General features: G+C 44.6%; 1 pseudogene; it reads left to right on the top strand.

The window, feature by feature from the left end:
- Positions 1-15,070, top strand: part of LOC112224877 — a 42,933-nt pseudogene that overhangs the window by 25,837 nt on the left and 2,026 nt on the right.

Here is a 15,070-nt window from a genome sequence, read left to right as displayed (position 1 = left end):
AGTGAAGTCTTGTTACCTTCTAGGATCTCTGAGGAATAGAGATGTGATTTGACTCGTTCAAACAACATTTAGGGTGCGATTTTTGACAGATTCCTTACTTTGCAAATTGAACGAGTGGAAATACAAAATCGATCGTGCATCCTATATGGACCTTTTTAGGATATGAAAAATGATTTTATCTAACACAATTACACTTAATGTTATCTCTGGGATCCTTTGGATGATAAATCAGTGCAATATTTCAGAATGTAAGTACACATTTCACCTTCAGAGGTGAATTTATCAAACCTATCGCGTTGAAAAAAGTGTTTTGTTGTTAGGAGCTCTCCTCAAACAATAACATGTCATTCTTTTCGCAGTAATAGCTACTGTAAATTGGACAGTGCAGTTATATTAACAAGAATTTAAGCTTTCAGCCGATATAAGACACTTATATGTACCGACATTTGTTGTTACTCTAAAATCTGTGATCTTGACAACGCGCTGCATGATTTACAACTGTCCTGTTGACGGAACACCAATCCCTAAGAAGTTGCCTCATCACCTGTCACTTTAATCATGTCCCAATATATCCCAGGATCCTGTAGAAATGTTAGTGGTTTGTGCTAGGATGTGTTGTATTTATAATAACTTTATTTGTATAGTGCTTTTCAATACAACTAACAAATCATAAAAGACGGAATGGAAGGATCGTAGACACAGATGGCGGATATTATTCTCCTCTTAACTAGGCTTCTGTACAGTTTATTAGGTGCATTTTCTCACACACTCACTTGATGAATGTGATAAGGATGTGTAGGCATATTTAGTGAGCTAAAATCTGTCAGTGCTGTCCCTGCTGTCCCTCTCCATAACCCACAACTTACATGTTTGGTTGAGGTCCATCACTCTAACCACTGCTGCCCCCTCCGTTCCTCTCTCCTCCCTCCCCCTTCTCTTCCTTCTCTCCCCCTTCCTCCCTCCTGTCTCCCTCCCGCCTCTGTCATTCCATTCCTCCCCCCGTCTCTCCTCCCCCACTCCATCCATCCCTCCCTCCGTCTCAACCCTCCCTCCTTCTCCCCCTCCCTCCATCTCAACCCTTCCTCCGTCTCAACCCTCCCTCCCTCCTTCTCCCCCTCCCTCCGTCTCAACCCTCCCTCCCCCTCCCTCCGTCTCAACCTTCCCTCCTTCTCCCCCTCCCTCCCTCCCCCTCCCTCCATCTCAACCCTCCCTCCCTCCGTCTCAACCCTCCCTCCTTCTCCCCCTCCCTCCCTCCCCCTCCCTCCATCTCAACCCTCCCTCCGTCTCAACCCTCCCTCCCTCCTTCTCCCCCCTCCCTCCCTCCCTCCCCCTCCATCTCAACCCTCCCTCTGTCTCAACCCTCCCTCCCTCCTTCTCCCTCCCTCCCTCCCTCCCCCTCCCTCCATCTCAACCCTCCCTCCAGCTCAACCCTCCCTCCCTCCTTCTCCCCCTCCCTCCCTCCCTCCCTCCCCCTCCCTCCGTCTCAACCCTCCCTCCCTCCCTCTCCCTCCGTCTCAACCCTCCCCCTCCCTCCGTCTCAACCCTCCCTCCCTCCTTCTCCCCCTCCCTCCCTCCCCCTCCCTCCATCTCAACCCTCCCTCCCTCCTTCTCCCCCTCCCTCCATCTCAACCCTCCCTCCCCCTCCCTCCATCTCAAGCCTCCCTCCGTCTCAACCCTCCCTCTCTCCGTCTCAGCCCTCCCTCCCTCCTTCTCCCCCTCCCTCCATCCGTCTCAACCCTCCCTCCCTTCTTCTCCCCCTCTCTCCGTTTCAGCCCTCCCTCCCCCTCCCTCCATCTCAACCCTCCCTCCCTCCCCCTCCCTCCATCTCAACCCTCCCTCCAGCTCAACCCTCCCCCTCCCTCCCTCCCTCTCAACCCTCCCTCCCTTCTTCTCCCCCTCTCTCCGTCTCAGCCCTCCCTCCCCCTCCCTCCATCTCAACCCTCCCTCCCCTCCCTCCATCTCAACCCTCCCTCCAGCTCAACCCGCCCACCCTCCCCCTCCCTCCCTCCCTCCGTCTCAACCCTCCCTCCCTCCTCCTTCTCCCCCTCCCTCCATCTCAACCCTTCCTCCGTCTCAACCCTCCCTCCCTTCTTCTCCCCTCCCTCCATCTCAACCCTCCCTCCCTCCGTCTCAACCTTCCCTCCCTCCGTCTCCGGTTGATGTTTTATAGATATAATTAACCACAGTTAATGTATTTAATCATATGCAAATACTATACAATAGCATACATGCATAATTCTGTGGAATTATGTTAAATCTGTTTTAATCACCCAACCATTAACTTAATGAGGGATTATTAGGTTTGTTTGCCCTAGGTCATAATGGTCTAACCAATTAACTGTTGGGAAAATGAACATATTGGTGTAAACACAAATCCTTCTCACAGTAACAGCCACAGCCCTGCATTAGCTAGCTGCCCCTCCAAAAAGTAGATTACAGAATCTTGGTAAATCCAAACATGAATGCAACATTTTTGTATTGAAACATATTTTTCTTCTTCGCTCCTATCTCAGGATGATGAGATCAACCAACACAGCCAGTATCCAACCCTATACAACACATCTCCTTCATCTAGATGAGGTGAGCTTATCCAACCCTATAGAACACATCTCCTTCATCTAGATGAGGTGGGCTTATCCAACCCTATACAACACATCTCCTTCATCTAGATGAGGTGAGCTTATCCAACCCTATACAACACATCTCCTTCATCTAGATGAGGTGAGCTTATCCAACCCTATAGAACACATCTCCTTCATCTAGATGAGGTGGGCTTATCCAACCCTATACAACACATCTCCTTCATCTAGATGAGGTGGGCTTATCCAACCCTATACAACACATCTCCTTCATCTAGATGAGGTGGGCTTATCCAACCCTATAGAACACATCTCCTTCATCTAGATGAGGTGGGCAACCCTATATGAACACATCTCCTTCATCTAGATGAGGTGGGCTTATCCAACCCTATAGAACACATCTCCTTCATCTAGATGAGGTGGGCTTATCCAACCCTATAGAACACATCTCCTTCATCTAGATGAGGTGATGAGGCTTATCCAACCCTATACAACACATCTCCTTCATCTAGATGAGGTGAGCTTATCCAACCCTATACAACACATCTCCTTCATCTAGATGAGGTGAGCTTATCCAACCCTATACAACACATCTCCTTCATCTAGATGACACATCTCCTTCATCTAGATGAGGTGAGGATGAGGTGGGCTTATCCAACCCTATACAACACATCTCCTTCATCTAGATGAGGTGAGCTTATCCAACCCTATACAACACATCTCCTTCATCTAGATGAGGTGGGCTTATCCAACCCTATACAACACATCTCCTTCATCTAGATGAGGTGGGCTTATCCAACCCTATACAACACATCTCCTTCATCTAGATGATGAGGTCTCCTTCATCTAGATGAGGTGGGCTTATCCAACCCTATACCACATCTCCTTCATCTAGATGACTTATCAACCCTCTCTCTTCATCTAGATGAGGTGGGATGAGGTGGGCTTATCCAACCCTATACAACACATCTCCTTCATCTAGATGAGGTGAGCTTATCCAACCCTATACAACACATCTCCTTCATCTAGATGAGGTGGGCTTATCCAACCCTATACAACACATCTCCTTCATCTAGATGAGGTGGCTTATCCAACCCTATAGAACACATCTCCTTCATCTAGATGAGGTGGGCTTATCCAACCCTATACAACACATCTCCTTCATCAAGATGAGGTGGGCTTATCCAACCCTATAGAACACATCTCCTTCATCTAGATGAGGTGGGCTTATCCAACCCTATACAACACATCTCCTTCATCAAGATGAGGTGGGCTTATCCAACCCTATACAACACATCTCCTTCATCTAGATGAGGTCAGCTTATCCAACCCTATAGAACACATCTCCTTCATCTAGATGAGGTCAGCTTATCCAACCCTATACAACACATCTCCTTCATCTACATGGTATAACTTGATGAGATTCAAGGTTTTCATTACATGTAATTAGGGCATTGAGCAAAGGCATACAGGGCTTTCGGAAAGTATTGAGACCCCTTGAATTTTTCCCACATTTTGTTACTTTACAGCCTTATTCTAAAAAATCCTCATCAATCTACATACAATACACCATAATGACAAAGTCAAAAACAGGTTTTCAGAAATAAAAAATACATAAGTATTCAGACCCTTTAATATGAGACTCGAAATTGAGCTCAGGTGCATCCTGTTTCCATTGATCATCCTTGTGATGTTTCTACAACTTGTTTGGAGTCCACCGGTGGTAAATTCAATTGATTGGAAATTATTTGGAAAGGCACACAGCTGTCCCACAGTTGACGGTGCATGTCAGAGCAAAAACCAAGCCATGAAGTCAAAGGAATTGTCTGTAGAGCTCTGAGACAGGATTGTGTCGTGGCACAGATCTGGGGAAAGGTACCAAAACATTTCTGCAGCATTGAAGGTCCCCAAGAATACCGTGGCCTCCATCATTCTTAAATGGAAGAAGTTTCAAACCACCAAGACTCTTCCTAGAGTTGGCCGACCAGCCAAACTGAGCAATCGGGGGAGATGACCAAGGGAGGTGACCAAGAACCCGATGGTCACTCTGACAGAGCTCCAGAGTTCATCTGTGGAGATGGGAGAATCTTCCAGAAGAACAACCATCTCTGCAGCACTCCACCAATAAGGCCTTTATGGTAGAGTGGCCAGACGGAAGCCACTCCTCAATAAAAGGCACATGACAGCCCTCTTGAAGTTTGCCAAAAGGCACCTAAAGGACTCTCAGACCATGAGAAACAAGATTCTCTGCTCTGATGAAAACAAGATTGAAGTATTTGGCCTGAATGCTAAGCGTTACGTCTGGAGGAAACATGGGACCATCCCTACGGTGAAGCATGGTGGTGGTAGCATCATGCTGTGGGGATGTTTTTCAGCGGCAGGGACTGGGAGACTAGTCAGGATCGAGGGAAAGGTGAACGGAGCAAAGTACAGAGAGATGAAAACCTGATCCAGAGCGCTCAGGACCTCAGACTGGGGCGAAGGTTCACCTTCCAACAGGACAACAACCCTAAGCACACAGCCAAAACAATGCAGGAGTCACTTCTGGACAAGTCTCTGAATGTCCTTGAATGGCCCAGGCAGAGCCCGGACTTGGACCCGATCGAACATCTCTGGAGAGACCTGAAAATAGCTGTGCAGCGACACTCCCCATCCAACCTGACTGAGCTTGAGAGGATCTGCAGAGAATAATGTGAGAAACTCCCCAAATACAGGTGTGCCAAGTTTGTAGTGTCATACCCAAGAAGACTCTAGGCTGTAATCGCTGCCAAAGGTGCTTCAACAAAGTACTGAGTAAAGGGTCTGAATACTTATGAAAATGTGATATTTCAGTAGTTTCATTTAATACATTTGCAAAAAATCTAAAAAACAGTTTTCCTTTGTCATTATGGGGTATTTTGTGTAGATTGATGAGGGGGAAAATATATTTAATACATTTTAGAATAAGGTTGTAACTTAACAAAATGTGGTAAAACGTCAAGGGGTCTGAAAACTTTCCAAATGCACTGTCCATGTTTTTAGAGCGCAAAACCTTTTAGTTTGTGTTTATTGCCATCTAGTGGTCAGACTGTATCTGCAGTAGATATACATCTGGTAGAGCTTTGTTTCTTCTGGCAAAGTGAAAGCTATGAACATGATGTAGTAGTAGAATTAGTCACTCAGTAAGCTGCCTACTCTGTGAGTAATATCAGATACAAGTGTTCTTTCCTTAATGGCTTTTTAAAGCAGTGCATACCTTTCCCAAATGACTGACGATTGGCTGAGAGAAATTGATGATGAAAAGTTTTTTAATGCAGTGATTACCATTCCTTAATGGTTTTTAATGCAGTGATTACCATTCCTAAATGTTTTTTAATGCAGTGATTACCATTCCTTAATGGTTTTTAATGCAGTGATTACCATTCCTTAATGGTTTTTAATGCAGTGATTACCATTCCTTAATGTTTTTAATGCAGTGATTACCATTCCTTAATGGTGTTTAATGCAGTGATTACCATTCCTTAATGGTTTTTAATGCAGTGATTACCATTCCTTAATGGTGTTTAATGCAGTGATTACCATTCCTTAATGGTTTTTAATGCAGTGATTACCATTCCTTAATGGTTTTTAATGCAGTGATTACCATTCCTTAATGGTGTTTAATGCAGTGATTACCATTCCTTAACGGTTTTTAATGCAGTGATTACCATTCCTTAATGGTTTTTAATGCAGTGATTACCTGATAAGGTATAGAAATTGATTTGAATGAGAACATTTCCATGGTAACACATCTATTACTCTCGGTTGGCAAATAGTCAAGGTATTGAAAGCTGGAGCAGGGCACGATCTAACTGCTGAGAGAAACCATGGCTTTTCAGCTGTTCTGCATGTTGTCCACCCTGTAAAGTGCTTTCTTTTTGAGATGTGGGTTTCTAAAACCTGTTCTTGTGCCAGAGACTATAAGATGCTGGTATTCTGGTGTTATGTTGGGGAGTCTAAGCACATTGCTGGGAGATTAGTGTTTGTTTTATTTACCCGTGTGTGTTCACCTGTATGTGTTCGCCTGTGTCACGGTCTTCCTCCTCTTCCTCTTCATCTGAAGAGGAGAGGCGAGAAGGATCGGAGGACCAATATGCGGCATGGTTTGTGTTCATCTTGATATTTAATAAAGAAAACACTGAACACTGAAACACCAAAACCAATAAACAAAATAACGACCGTGAAGCTAATGAGAACTGTGCTGACACAAGCAATCAACATAGACAATCACCCACCAACAAACAGTGAAACCCAGGCTACCTAAGTATGATTCTCAATCAGAGACAACTAATGACACCTGCCTCTGATTGAGAACCATACCAGGCCGAAACATACAAATCCCCAAATCATAGAAAAACAAACATAGACTGCCCACCCAACTCACACCCTGACCATACTAACTAAATACAAAACAAAGGAAATAAAGGTCAGAACGTGACAGCCTGTATGTGTTCACCTGTGTGTATTCATTCACCTGTGTGTGTTCACCTGTGTGTATTCACCTGTGTGTATTCACCTGTGTGTATTCATTCACCTGTGTGTATTCACCTGTGTGTGTTCACCTGTATGTATTCATTCACCTGTGTGTATTCACCTGTGTGTATTCACCTGTGTGTATTCACCTGTGTGTATTCACCTGTGTGTATTCACCTGTGTGTATTCATTCACCTGTGTGTGTTCACCTGTGTGTATTCACCTGTGTGTATTCACCTGTGTGTATTCATTCACCTGTGTGTGTTCACCTGTGTGTATTCATTCACCTGTGTGTGTTCACCTGTGTGTATTCACCTGTGTGTATTCATTCACCTGTGTGTATTCATTCACCTGTGTGTATTCATTCACCTGTGTGTGTTCACCTGTGTGTATTCACCTGTGTGTATTCATTCACCTGTGTGTGTTCACCTGTGTGTATTCATTCACCTGTGTGTGTTCACCTGTGTGTATTCATTCACCTGTGTGTGTTCACCTGTGTGTATTCACCTGTGTGTATTCACCTGTGTGTATTCATTCACCTGTGTGTATTCATTCACCTGTGTGTATTCATTCACCTGTGTGTATTCATTCACCTGTGTGTATTCATTCACCTGTGTGTATTCATTCACCTGTGTGTATTCACCTGTGTGTATTCACCTGTGTGTATTCATTCACCTTCACCTGTGTGTATTCATTCACCTGTGTGTGTTCACCTGTGTGTATTCATTCACCTGTGTGTATTCATTCACCTGTATGTATTCATTCACCTGTGTGTATTCATTCACCTGTGTGTATTCATTCACCTGTGTGTATTCATTCACCTGTGTGTGTTCACCTGTGTGTATTCATTCACCTGTGTGTATTCATTCACCTGTGTGTATTCATTCACCTGTGTGTATTCATTCACCTGTATGTATTCATTCACCTGTGTGTATTCATTCACCTGTGTGTATTCATTCACCTGTGTGTGTTCACCTGTGTGTATTCACATTCACCTGTGTGTGTTCACCTGTGTCATTCACCTGTGTGTATTCACCTGTGTGTATTCATTCACCTGTGTGTATTCATTCACCTGTGTGTATTCATTCACCTGTGTGTGTTCACCTGTGTGTATTCATTCACCTGTGTGTGTTCACCTGTGTGTATTCATTCACCTGTGTGTGTTTGCCTGTATGTATTCATTCACCTGTGTGTGTTCACCTGTGTGTATTCATTCACCTGTGTGTATTCACCTGTATCTATTCGTCTGTGTGTGTGTGTGTGTGTTATTTACTCATCTCACCTTCCTGTAAGGAAGCCAGAAGCTGGATGTACAGGAAGGTTTGGAAGTCGCTTTGGACAGGTGAGGAGGGCGCAGTGAGGAGGACATACGACAAGTTATGTGTAGGAGTAAAGATTGCTGTTGTGTACAGCTGAGAGGATTTGGGGAAAGGGTAGGGCTGGGGTCATAATCTAACTACTCTGTAGGTCCACTCCTAAATCCGTCAATGTTGTCTGTGTCTCAGACCACTCTGGCAGGGGTAGAGGGAGCTGACCAGTCTACAGGAGCTCAGTAGTTATCATAAGAAGAGAGCAGCAGAGATCCTCAGTCTACTGCTCCGAGACCTCAGTGAGATAGGACGCATCATCTGCACCAGTGACCTCAAGGCTGTAAGGACACACAATTAAACAATTACGCAATTAGAATCATACACACATATATACACTGTTATATAGACAGACATAAACTGTTTGTTACAGGTAATCACACACACACACACACACTCAGTCCTGATCTCTCTGCTCTCTGATGAATGAGATCATCGAGGAGGAGTTCACCATGGCTCGTCTCTACATCAGTAAGATGAAGTCAGAGGTCAAGTCTCTGGTGAACCGCAGCTGGAGAGCTCGCTGGCCGACACTTCCCGCAGGATGCAGGCCAATGAGAAGGAGCTGGCCTCCTGTCAGTTACTCATTGCCCAGGTAACCAGGAAGTGGATTTAACATCCATTTCGATATCTTGAAAAAAGAGTATGGAATATTTTCCTTTATTCAGTAGACTATTGTGTTCATGCAGCTTGGTTGGAAAGTGAGACAGTGTCGGCATTCTTTTCCTCAGCTGTTAACCCTGTCTCTGTCTGATGGGGTACTCCATGCAGCGCCAGGCTAAGATCACGTCTCTGACAGACTCCATGCAGAACGTAGAGCAGAAGAAGAGACCGTTAGAGGAGACCTAGGACTCCCTCGTGGAGGAGGTTCAGGCTCCACACACACAGGCCGAGAAACGCAGAGACCCCCAAACACAAACAAGCCTGTCATCAATCATTACGTCACTTGAAACAATGTGGCTTGCTTTGTCTCCACAGACAAAATGAAGGAGGTGCATGTGATGGATAAACAGAAGGAGCACCTGACCAAACTGCAGGATGCAATAGAGATGAAGGTAAAGATCTCTCCCTCTCTCATCCTCCCTCGCTCCCCTCCTCCCTCGCTCCCCTCCTCCCTCTCTCTCATCCTCCCTCGCTCCCCTCCTCCCTCGCTCCCCTCCTCCCTCTCTCTCATCCTCCCCCTCGCTCCCCTCCTCCCTCGCTCCCCTCCTCCCTTGCTCCCCTCCTCCCTCGCTCCCCCTCCTCCCTCTCTCTCATCCTCCCTCGCTCCCCCTCCTCCCTCGCTCCCCTCCTCCCCTTCCCTTGCTCCCCTCCTCCCTCGCTCCCCTCCTCCCTCGCTCCCCTCCTCCCTCGCTCTCATCCTCCCTCTCTCTCATCCTCCCTCGCTCCCCTCCTCCCATCCCTCCCCATTTATCCCCCTTTCTTTTTTCCCCCCCCACTCTTCAAATTCCTGTGAAAGGTAAATCAATTCAACTTGACCCTTGACCCTGTGTTCCCTTCTGCACCCTATAGAAGACCCTAGAGGAACAGATGGAGAACCATAGAGAGGTCCATCAGAAGCAGCTGACCTGTCTGAGAGATGAGATCGACCACAAGCAGAGGGTCTTGGAGGAGCTCAAGGAATAAGAGATTTTATTTGTTTCATTTGCAGGTCTTTTTCAAGTCCCATTTCAGGTAGTGAAGACAGTCCCAGGAGATAATTACAGCATGTACAGTATACCATTGATTTGTACTCTACTGTATACAACCCATCTGCTCTCCTCTAGTCTGAACCAGGGGCCTTCAGCTGGAACAGAGGAAGCTGCAGTCAGACTATGACAAACTGAAGGCTGAGCAGCAGCAGAAGCGTGTGGAAGTCTATTTATTACAGTATCTACCACAGCTCTGTTTGGTTCTCCTCAGACATGGTCATAGCATAATCATAACATGGTCACAACCCACTAGAGTTTTATGGCTCCCAGATATAGAACAGACACTTCAGGACAAACTTCCTTTAGATTTTTGTGGGGGGACTGTAGTGAATCTGTTATTCAATGCATTTGTATGGGCTAATAGCAGTAAGGCCAAATTCAATGTTTCATCAAACCATTTTTTTTTATACTTCAAGGGGGTCTTAAAATTCAACATCCAATAGCTAAATGGTCCTTGGTGACCTTATTAAAACAATTCCATATGTCAACTTAGTAAAACCACACCCCTCCCTCCAACCCCCAGGCTTAGACTGTATAGATGGGCCGTAGCATGGTCATAACATGGTCAGAACCCCATCAGTCCTATGCGTGTCTCTGTTGTAGCTTCGTGAATGAGAAGTGGAGAGCAGGCCAAGGAGGTTCTGAAGGGTCTAGAAGACACTGTGCTGAGTGGAGTTAACATAATGTAGTCCATCTGACTATTACTTGTGCTGGCTTTTTTTTCTAAATACATCTCAGGTGTTGATTGATGTTGAACTCATTGACGATGAGAGATTTGTCCCTTCCTCCAGGCCAAGGAGCTTCAGACTCCTGCACAACCTGCGCAAGCTCTTCATCCAAGAGCAGGAAGGACAGGCTATTTGGGGGAGAAATCTCCGTAAATCTCAGCTGCAATGTTTCCACTCTACATATTCACCCATTTGTGGGCATGCTGTATGCCTTATATCATCCAGCGTCTATGCTGACAACTAACAGGCTGTTTGGTTCAGTGTCATCACTATCTAAAACCAGCTGACAACTAACAGGCTGTTGTTTGGTTCAGTGTCATCACTATCTAAAACCAGCTGACAACTAACAGGCTGTTGTTTGGTTCAGTGTCATCACTATCTAAAACCAGCTGACAACTAACAGGCTGTTGTTTGGTTCAGTGTCATCACTATCTAAAACCAGCTGACAACTAACAGGCTGTTTGGTTCAGTGTCATCACTATCTAAAACCAGCTGACAACTAACAGGCTGTTTTCAGTGTCATCACTATCTAAAACCAGCTGACAACTAACAGGTTTGTTTGGTTCAGTGTCATCACTATCTAAAACCAGCTGACAACTAACAGGCTGTTGTTTGGTTCAGTGTCATCACTATCTAAAACCAGCTGACAACTAACAGGCTGTTGTTTGGTTCAGTGTCATCACTATCTAAAACCAGCTGACAACTAACAGGCTGTTGTTTGGTTCAGTGTCATCACTATCTAAAACCAGCTGACAACTAACAGGCTGTTGTTTGGTTCAGTGTCATCACTATCTAAAACCAGCTGACAACTAACAGGCTGTTGTTTGGTTCAGTGTCATCACTATCTAAAACCAGCTGACAACTAACAGGCTGTTGTTTGGTTCAGTGTCATATCTAAAACTGATTGACAACTAACAGGCTGTTGTTTGGTTCAGTGTCACACTATCTAAAACCAGCTGACAACTAACAGGCTGTTGTTTGGTTCAGTGTCATCACTATCTAAAAACCAGGCTGTTGTTTGGTGTCATCACTATCTAAAACCAGCTGACAACTAACAGGCTGTTGTTTGGTTCAGCTGACAACTAACAGGCTGTTGTTTGGTTCAGTGTCATCACTATCTAAAACCAGCTGACAACTAACAGGCTGTTGTTTGGTTCAGTGTCATCACTATCTAAAACCAGCTGACAACTAACAGGCTGTTGTTTGGTTCAGTGTCATCACTATCTAAAACCAGCTGACAACTAACAGGCTGTTGTTTGGTTCAGTGTCATCACTATCTAAAACCAGCTGACAACTAACAGGCTGTTGTTTGGTTCAGTGTCATCACTATCTAAAACCAGCTGACAACTAACAGGCTGTTGTTTGGTTCAGTGTCATCACTATCTAAAACCAGCTGACAACTAACAGGCTGTTGTTTGGTTCAGTGTCATCACTATCTAAAACCAGCTGACAACTAACAGGCTGTTGTTTGGTTCAGTGTCATCACTATCTAAAAACCAGCTGACAACTAACAGGCTGTTGTTTGGTTCAGTGTCATCACTATCTAAAACCAGCTGACAACTAACAGGCTGTTGTTTGGTTCAGTGTCATCACTATCTAAAACCAGCTGACAACTAACAGGCTGTTGTTTGGTTCAGTGTCATCACTATCTAAAACCAGCTGACAACTAACAGGCTGTTGTTTGGTTCAGTGTCATCACTATCTAAAACCAGCTGACAACTAACAGGCTGTTGTTTGGTTCAGTGTCATCACTATCTAAAACCAGCTGACAACTAACAGGCTGTTGTTTGGTTCAGTGTCATCACTATCTAAAACCAGCTGACAACTAACAGGCTGTTGTTTGGTTCAGTGTCATCACTATCTAAAACCAGCTGACAACTAACAGGCTGTTGTTTGGTTCAGTGTCATCACTATCTAAAACCAGCTGACAACTAACAGGCTGTTGTTTGGTTCAGTGTCATCACTATCTAAAACCAGCTGACAACTAACAGGCTGTTGTTTGGTTCAGTGTCATCACTATCTAAAAACAGCTGACAACTAACAGGCTGTTGTTTGGTTCAGTGTCATCACTATCTAAAACCAGCTGACAACTAACAGGCTGTTTGTTTGTCATCACTATCTAAAACCAGTTAACAGGCTGTCAGTGTCACTATCTAAAACCAGCTGACAACTAACAGGCTGTTGTTTGGTTCAGTGTCATCACTATCTAAAACCAGCTGACAACTAACAGGCTGTTGTTTGGTTCAGTGTCATCACTATCTAAAACCAGCTGACAACTAACAGGCTGTTGTTTGGTTCAGTGTCATCACTATCTAAAACCAGCTGACAACTAACAGGCTGTTGTTTGGTTCAGTGTCATCACTATCTAAAACCAGCTGACAACTAACAGGCTGTTGTTTGGTTCAGTGTCATCACTATCTAAAACCAGCTGACAACTAACAGGCTGTTGTTTGGTTCAGTGTCATCACTATCTAAAACCAGCTGACAACTAAAAACAGGCTGGCTGTTGTTTGGTTCAGTGTCATCACTATCTAAAACCAGCTGACAACTAACAGGCTGTTGTTTGGTTCAGTGTCATCACTATCTAAAACCAGCTGACAACTAACAGGCTGTTGTTTGGTTCAGTGTCATCACTATCTAAAACCAGCTGACAACTAACAGGCTGTTGTTTGGTTCAGTGTCATCACTATCTAAAACCAGCTGACAACTAACAGGCTGTTGTTTGGTTCAGTGTCATCACTATCTAAAACCAGCTGACAACTAACAGGCTGTTGTTTGGTTCAGTGTCATCACTATCTAAAACCAGCTGACAACTAACAGGCTGTTGTTTGGTTCAGTGTCATCACTATCTAAAACCAGCTGACAACTAACAGGCTGTTGTTTGGTTCAGTGTCATCACTATCTAAAACCAGCTGACAACTAACAGGCTGTTGTTTGGTTCAGTGTCATCACTATCTAAAACCAGCTGACAACTAACAGGCTGTTGTTTGGTTCAGTGTCATCACTATCTAAAAACAGCTGACAACTAACAGGCTGTTGTTTGGTTCAGTGTCATCACTATCTAAAACCAGCTCACAACTAACAGGCTGTTGTTTGGTTCAGTGTCATCACTATCTAAAAACAGCTGACAACTAACAGGCTGTTGTTTGGTTCAGTGTCAACACTATCTAAAACCAGCTGACAACTAACAGGCTGTTGTTTGGTTCAGTGTCATCACTATCTAAGACCAGAAGAGGAAGGCAAACCACAAAACAAGTAGACTTTAGAAACTACTTTTTCAGACATGTATTGTAAATGTCAGCAGTTGTGGTGTGTCCCTCCCTGCTGAGAAAGGTGACATCACTCTGGTCTCACAGTGTAAAGCGCCCCAGGCTGTATTTGATGACACGGCATTTGCTGTTACTGATTTGTGTTGAGCTGTTTCCTTTAGGAAATAACTTAATATGTCTGTTCTCACACTAAAGTCCCATATGTGGGAATGTTGACATTTATTCATGTGTAAGTTGTGTGAAGCAAGTGTTTGGATGGTGTTTGTTCATAAACTATGTTATGCAAGGAATTCACTTAGGAAGTATGTTGTGTGACTTCCCTGTTTCTGTCCAGTCAGAGTGCAGAGATGGATAATGATGAGGCTGTAAGTAAGTTGTGTGAAGTCACTTCCCTGTTTCTGTCCAATCAGAGTGCAGAGATGGATAATGATGAGGCTGTAAGTAAGTTGTGTGAAGTCACTTCCCTGTTTCTGTCCAATCAGAGTGCAGAGATGGATAATGATGAGGCTGGGGGCCGTCTGGCTCAGAGAAAGAGGATCACCTTCCTGGAGAACAACCTGGAGCAGCTCACCAAGGTCCACAAACAGGTACGACACACACACACACACATACACACATACACACACACACACACACACACACACACACACACACATGTACACACATTCATACATACTATAACCACAAGCATACACACTCACATTCAAACCTCATATATGCTGCTGCTACCCTGTTTATCATATATCCTGATGCCTAGTCCCCTTACCCCTATACATATCTACCTCTATCACTCCAGTATCCATGCACGTTGGAAATATGGTAAATGTTTTTCTTATTTCTAGTTCTCGTGTGTTTATGTTCTGTTTGATTTTATAGTACTTCTGATATTGATTACTGCATTGTTTGGAAAGAGCTGGCAAGAAAGGCATTTCACTGTACCTGCGC

This window comes from Oncorhynchus tshawytscha, linkage group LG26 (genome assembly GCF_018296145.1).
Source record: "Oncorhynchus tshawytscha isolate Ot180627B linkage group LG26, Otsh_v2.0, whole genome shotgun sequence".
In the NCBI taxonomy this organism is placed as follows: domain Eukaryota; kingdom Metazoa; phylum Chordata; class Actinopteri; order Salmoniformes; family Salmonidae; genus Oncorhynchus; species Oncorhynchus tshawytscha.
Note: the sequence above shows the minus strand (reverse complement) of the source record. Positions and strands in the feature narration are given on the sequence as shown.